The 7,132-nt window shown below is 43.0% G+C and overlaps 1 pseudogene across 1 annotated transcript; it reads right to left on the minus strand.

Moving 5' to 3' along the window:
- Positions 1-2,291: 2,291 nt before the first annotated feature.
- Positions 2,292-5,706, minus strand: LOC147973333 (uncharacterized; annotated as a pseudogene). Its single transcript, XR_015603590.1, has 4 exons — positions 5,583-5,706; positions 5,319-5,371; positions 3,277-3,585; positions 2,292-2,810 (listed from the first exon to the last, which is right to left on the minus strand). The product of XR_015603590.1 is annotated as an uncharacterized LOC147973333 (transcript).
- Positions 5,707-7,132: the final 1,426 nt, after the last annotated feature.

Genomic DNA, 7,132 nt, shown 5'->3' on the forward strand with positions numbered 1-7,132 from the left:
GAGATGCTTGCACCATCCCATAAATCGAGCGTTGGAGCTTGCACACCTTGTCAGCATTCTTAGGATCGACAAAACCTTCCGGCTGCATCATATACAATTCTTCCTTAAGGAAACCATTTAGGAATGCCGTTTTGACGTCCATTTGCCATATCTCATAATCATAGAATGCGGCAATTGCTAACATGATTCGGACGGACTTCAGCTTCGCTACGGGTGAGAAAGTCTCATCGTAGTCAACCCCTTGAACTTGTCGATAACCCTTAGTGACAAGCCGAGCTTTATAGATGGTCACATTACCATCCGCGTCTGTCTTCTTCTTAAAGATCCATTTATTTTCTATGGCTCGCCGATCATCGGGCAAGTCAGTCAAAGTCCATACTTTGTTTTCATACATGGATCCTATCTCGGATTTCATGGCTTCCAGCCATTTGTCGGAATCCGGGCCCGCCATCGCTTCTTCATAGTTCGAAGGTTCACCGTTGTCTAACAACATGATTTCCAAGACAGGGTTGCCGTACCACTCTGGTGCGGAACGTGTCCTCGTGGACCTACGAAGTTCAGTAGTAACTTGATCTGAAGCTTCATGATCATCATCATTAACTTCCTCTCTAGTCGGTGCAGGCACCTCAGGAACATTTTCTTGAGCCGCGCCACTTACCGGTTCAAGAGGTAATACTTCATCAAGTTCTACTTTCCTCCCACTTATTTCTTTTGAGAGAAACTCTTTCTCTAGAAAGGACCCATTCTTGGCAACAAAGATTTTGCCTTCGGATCTAAGGTAGAAGGTATACCCAACAGTTTCTTTAGGGTATCCTATGAAGACACATTTTTCCGACTTGGGTTCGAGCTTTTCAGGTTGAAGTTTCTTGACATAAGCATCGCATCCCCAAACTTTTAGAAAGGACAACTTAGGTTTCTTCCCAAACCATAATTCATACGGTGTCGTCTCAACGGATTTTGGCGGAGCCCTATTTAAAGTGAATGCGGCAGTCTCTAAAGCATAGCCCCAAAATGACAGCGGTAAATCGGTAAGAGACATCATAGATCGCACCATATCTAATAGAGTGCGATTACGACATTCGGACACACCATTACGCTGAGGTGTTCCAGGCGGCGTGAGTTGTGAAACTATTCCACATTTTCTTAAGTGTGTGCCAAATTCGTGACTCAAGTATTCTCCCCCACGATCTGATCGCAATAACTTGATTTTCCTATCACGTTGATTCTCAACCTCACTCTGAAATTCCTTGAACTTTTCAAAGGTCTCAGACTTGTGTTTCATTAATAGACATACCCATATCTACTCAAGTCATCAGTGAGGGTGAGAACATAACGATAGCCACCGCGAGCCTCAACACTCATTGGACCGCACACATCAGTATGTATGATTTCCAATAAGTTGGTTGCTCGCTCCATTGTTCCTGAGAACGGAGTCTTGTTCATTTTACCCTTGAGGCATGGTTCGCACGTGTCAAATGATTCATAATCAAGAGACTCTAAAAGTCCATCTGCATGGAGCTTCTTCATGCGTTTGACACCTATGTGACCAAGGCGGTAGTGCCACAAGTATGTGGGCTATCATTATCAACCTTACATCTTTTGGTATTCACACTATGAATATGTGTAGCATTACGCTCGAGATTCATTAAGAATAAACCATTCACCATCAGAGCATGACCATAAAACATATCTCTCATATAAATAGAACAACCATTATTCTCGGATTTAGGATGTGTTTGGTTGCATGGACAAGCTAGGGTGGTTGTGGGTATCCCCAACCAGGTGGCTAGGGATAGCCCTTTTTTCTATTTGGTTGGAAGGGTAGGGTTATCCCATGTTTTTTTTGGTTCAGAGGATGAAACGTGGTTGAGGATAGCCATCGGAGGGTTTGGTTCGAGGGATGAATGAAGGATAAGGGTTGTGGTAATCTTTTTTACTTGAGATGGTGTGATTACCCTCACAATTTGCACTTTTTCAATGGAAGGAAGAAAAAAAAACAGTATGTACAGTCATAATTTCGAAAAATCTAACTTTTTCACAACAAACCAAAACAAAACGGCAGTCAAAATTTTGAACTTCATCACATAAGCTGAACATTCCATACATAAGTGAGGTGCACATAACTCATAGTTCAACATTCCATAGAGTACTACTAGAACTTAATAGTTACACAACCCATAGTTATGGTCTGGGTTGTCAAAAGAGCTAATCCATACAACCCATAGTTACTGTTTTGGTTGCATCAAAAGTACATGTCAATCACTAGTTCACTACATATGCACCCACCATCCTCACGCTTCAGGAAAGGTACTCTTGACATACCTAGAAACCCAAACCTTCCTTTGATCATCTTCCAACACCTTGAATGCCATAGCAACATGAGGATTGTCAACCAATTATGCATAGTAATGAGCAAGGTAATCCAAACTAAACCCAGGGAGTACTTTCATGCTCTCCCAAAGACCATCTATGGCATTGTTCTCGGTGCTAGAACTCTTCTCTATCGCAATAGCAATTCTTTCACTAGATGCAAGTATGGTGGCATGCAACCTGTCTTCCGCACAAGGATTTGGTTTGGCTTTTTTTGGTTTGGGACCGGATGAACCTGCATTGGTTGATTGTGCAACCTCTTCATGTGGGGCAGTGGGTTTCTTGGTTGTCTCTTCTTCAAGATTAACCACTTCTGTAGCAAGAGGGTCACTTGAGTCTTTTGCATATTGCCCTGTAGCCATGCTCCCTCCAGCTATATTCACCATCTCCTTATAATGAATAATAGTCTTGTTAAGGTATTGTTCGTCCTCTGGATGAGCCTTGTCGAAACAAAAAAATTAATTTCAGTAAGTATTTGGACATAAAGGAAGAATTTCAGCAAGTATTTGAGCATATAGGAAGAATTTCAGCAAGTGTTTGAGCATATAGGAAGAATTTCAGCAAGTATTTGAGCATATAGAAACAATTTCAGCAAGTATTTGAGCATATAGGAAGAATTTCAGCAAGTGTTTGAGCATATAGGGAGAATTTTAGCAAGTGTTTGAGCATATAGGAAGAATTTCAGCAAGTGTTGGAGCATATAGAAACAATTTCAGTAAGTATTTGAGCATATAGAAACAATTTCAGCAAGTATTTGAGCATATAGGAATAATTTCAGCAAGTATTCAAGGCATATATAAATAATTCCAACAAGTATTTGAGCATATAGGAAGAATTTCAGCAAGTATTTGACTTCACAAAAATCCATTACAGCAAAGTAAGTTCATGATCAAGAAAAATAGTTACCTTAACATGATTTGTGTAATGCTCATGATCAAGAACAATCATAGACTTGTCCTCATCCCATAGTGCACCACTCAACTCCTTGAGTTTCACTATTTTCTGCAGTTTCCTCTTCCATGTCCTATTATGATTTTTGATCTGATCTCCATTCAAGCTAAGTTGGAAATGCTCATTCAAAGCAATGTCACAATTGTTGAGCTGTGATTGCTTGAATGCAGTACCTGTTCTATTGCCACTAGATACCAAATCACTTAGCCATGTTAGCATGAACTTGGACATGGTGGGTGACCATGAAACTTGCTTAGCCATTTCCTACAATTTCCAGCAAGGGTTTGGACATTGAGAAAGTAACTTAAATAGTAATTACAAATAGTAACAAAGTACAATAATTCAGCAAATAATAGTCATTACAAATAGTAATTTCAGCAAATAATATGTCCTTACAAATAACTTCCAGCACACAGAATAGTTCAACAAAGTACAATAATTCATCACAATGACCTAAATGACATAGTAGTTACTACATATTTTGACCTTGCAAATGGTTTTGTCGGTCTTCCCACATTTGATCAGCAAGTCCTTGCCTAAAACTAGCCATGTATGCATGTTCATGTGCTTGACCACTTGATGACGAAGCATGAGTAATATTTGGCACTCATTCATCCTCGGGTATGATATATTCATCTATCCCATCATTTATAACCCAATTGTGAATAATGCAACAAGCCACAACAATGCCAACTTGTGTTGGAAATAGAAAGAATGGGGTGGCATCATCAAGTATCTTGAATCTTCTCTTCAATGAGCCAAATGCACGTTCTACGGTCACACGAAGAGAAGAATGCCTAAGGTTGAACAACTCCTTCTCGTTTTGCACGGGGTTGTTTCCCCACTCATTCAAGTGATACCTCACGCCACGAAAAGGAGGCAAAAAATCCGGTTTGGCTCCATATCCAGCATCAACTAGATAAAATTTTCCTAAACGAGGGACATTCAGGTTACTTGGTTATATATATAAATACCCCATTGACAATACAGATGTATATAGTTCATCTTTTACCTTGTGGGACACGTAGACCATTCTCACGTTCTAAAGCATCACGTAAAACTAGAGCATCATGTGTTGTCCCCTCCCAACCGGCCAAAACATATGTGAATCGAAGGTCAAGATCTACAGCCGCCATCACATTTTGAGTAGCATAAGTCTTTCTACCACGAAAGGCAGCCTCCATATCCGGTGTAACGGAGGCTCGCACATGTGTGCCATCAATAGCTCCAATACAATCCTATTTGGTGAAAACAAAACCCAAAAATTAGGATCTAAACAAATTCATGCCTACAATGACAAAATATAGTAGTCACTCCGTCTCACATACCTTAAAGTATGGATCCCACCGGTAGTTTCCTTCTATTTTGGTTTGGGTCTCCAATGAAGGCTTCCTAATAAGGTCATCTCGAAGCTCACCAATGGCATGGAGTACCCTTTTGAAGTAACGGCTCACAACTTCACCAGATCTACCAAAATTGGCGGCAATTACCCTATTTCTAATGTTGTGCCCAACGGTGTGCAGGAACATTGCTAGTTGTTGCTCAACAGTCAAGTGTATTGTGTCATTTAGCAAGTTGCGATCCCTAAACAGTTGACAAAACCTAAAGAAAGGTTCTCTCCGAAGCCTAAGCATGTTCACACAAGTTGTGTCATTCTTCCATATTTTGTTGTCAAAATAGTCTCTTCTCATCCTATCTCTCTCATCAATTGGGGCATACTTAATTGCTTCTCTTCTTTTTCTTTTTCTGGATTGAACAACCAATGTTATCATGTTGATAAACCATTGTGCCGCAGCCGCATAAATTAACATCTTTATTTTTCTGTCCATCTACAATGCAATTACAAATGATACTTTAACATGTTAGCAAGAATAATTCAATAGCACACAATCTGTCTACAAGAAGCCAATTATTCAGAGGTAAATCAACATTCTTTTCTACTGTCAAATATTTCAGAAAAAGAAACAGGGGGTTAGACAGTGGGGTGTATGTGTTACCTCAATTGAAGGAGTTGTGCTGCCAGAAGTGCTCACGGTGACCTTGAAATATCCTGCAATAGTAGATAATATACAATCAGTTCCCACAAAAAAATACAGATAATATAGATCAGTCTTGTACACACACACATGAGCAGACTCTAGCACACACACTCATGAACATTATGCATCAGTCTGCAACAGTAAACTTCAGAACACACACACGCCGATGCAGCCGAGCGGATTCAGCCGTGCACATGCAGCCGAGCGCGGCACCGGATGCACTTGCGCTCGCCGTGGAGAAGCTCCCGTGTGCACTTGCGCCGCTCGTCGGAGAATCCTTCTCCACCTCCACCTGCAGGCCCTGGTGGCGAGCTCCTCCCATGGCCAGGCTCCCCACGGTGGGCATGGGTGGCCTCCTGGTGCCGCTCGCGCCTCCTCAAGCCCCCAGTCGCCGTCCTCATTCAGATCTCGCGCCGCCGCCTCAAATCTAGCCAGCGTCGCCCCCGTGCACACCCTCCGCAACGACCAACCTACACACGCGATTGATGGAGGTGGGGAGATAGAAGGAAAGGAGGAGAGAAGGAAAGAGTAGAGGATTCACCTCTCACCGGCCTCTCTGCTAGATGCGCCGCCGCCGCTGTCGCCGCCGCTCACGGAAGAGGGAGATGAGTAATGGGGAAAGTGAGGGTTTCACAGGGGGTGAGCGGGGGTCAATACGCGAAAATATTGTTTCGCGCCAGGACGAAGCGACGCGCGCGCGGGGTGGCTGCCGCGACCCGCTCGTTTTTCGCGGGTGACCTCAGCCCCGTTTTTGGCGAATATTTGAGGCATCTGGTTGCCCCTATCGTCCCTCGCCTCGGATCCAAACATGTGGCATCCCCCGGATAAAAGGGCTATCCCTGTCCCTCAGAGGATATCCCTGCAACCAAACACATCCTTAAATGAGTAACCATCTCGAATTAAACGAGATCCTGATACAATGTTCATGCTCAAAGCTGGCACTAAATAACAATTATTGAGGTTTAACACTAATCCCGTAGGTAAATGTAGAGGTAGCGTGCCAACGGCGATCACATCGACCTTGGAACCATTCCCAAAGCACATCGTCACCTCGTCCTTCGCCAGTCTCCGATTATTCCGCAGCTCCTGCTTTGAGTTACAAATGTGAGCAACTGCACCGGTATCAATTACCCAGGAGCTACTACGAGTACTGGTAAGGTACACATCAATTACATGTATATCACATATACCTTTCGTGTTGCCGGCCTTCTTGTCCGCTAAGTATTTGGGGCAGTTCCGCTTCCAGTGACCACTTCCCTTGCAATAAAAACACTCAGTCTCAGGCTTGGGTCCATTCTTTGGCTTCTTCCCGGCAGCTTGCTTACCAGGCGCGGCAACTCCCTTGCCGTCCTTCTTGAAGTTCTTTTTACCCTTGCCTTTCTTGAACTTAGTGGTTTTATTCACCATCAACACTTGATGTTCCTTTTTGATTTCCACCTCTGCTGATTTCAGAATTGAATATACCTCAGGAATGGTCTTTTCCATCCCCTGCATATTGAAGTTCATCACAAAGCTCTTGTAGCTTGGTGGAAGCGACTAAAGGATTCTGTCAATGACCGCGTCATCCGGGAGATTAACTCCCAGCTGAGTCAAGCGGTTTTGCAACCCAGACATTTTGAGTATGTGCTCACTGATAGAACTATTTTCCTCCATCTTACAGCTGAAGAACTTGTCGGAGACTTCATATCTCTCGACCCGGGCATGAGCTTGAAAAACCATTTTCAGCTCTTCGAACATCTCATATGCTCCGTGCCTCTCAAAACGCTTTTGGA

This window comes from Triticum urartu, chromosome 5A (genome assembly GCF_056163025.1).
Source record: "Triticum urartu cultivar PI428250 chromosome 5A, HENAU_Tu73, whole genome shotgun sequence".
In the NCBI taxonomy this organism is placed as follows: Eukaryota; Viridiplantae; Streptophyta; class Magnoliopsida; order Poales; family Poaceae; genus Triticum; species Triticum urartu.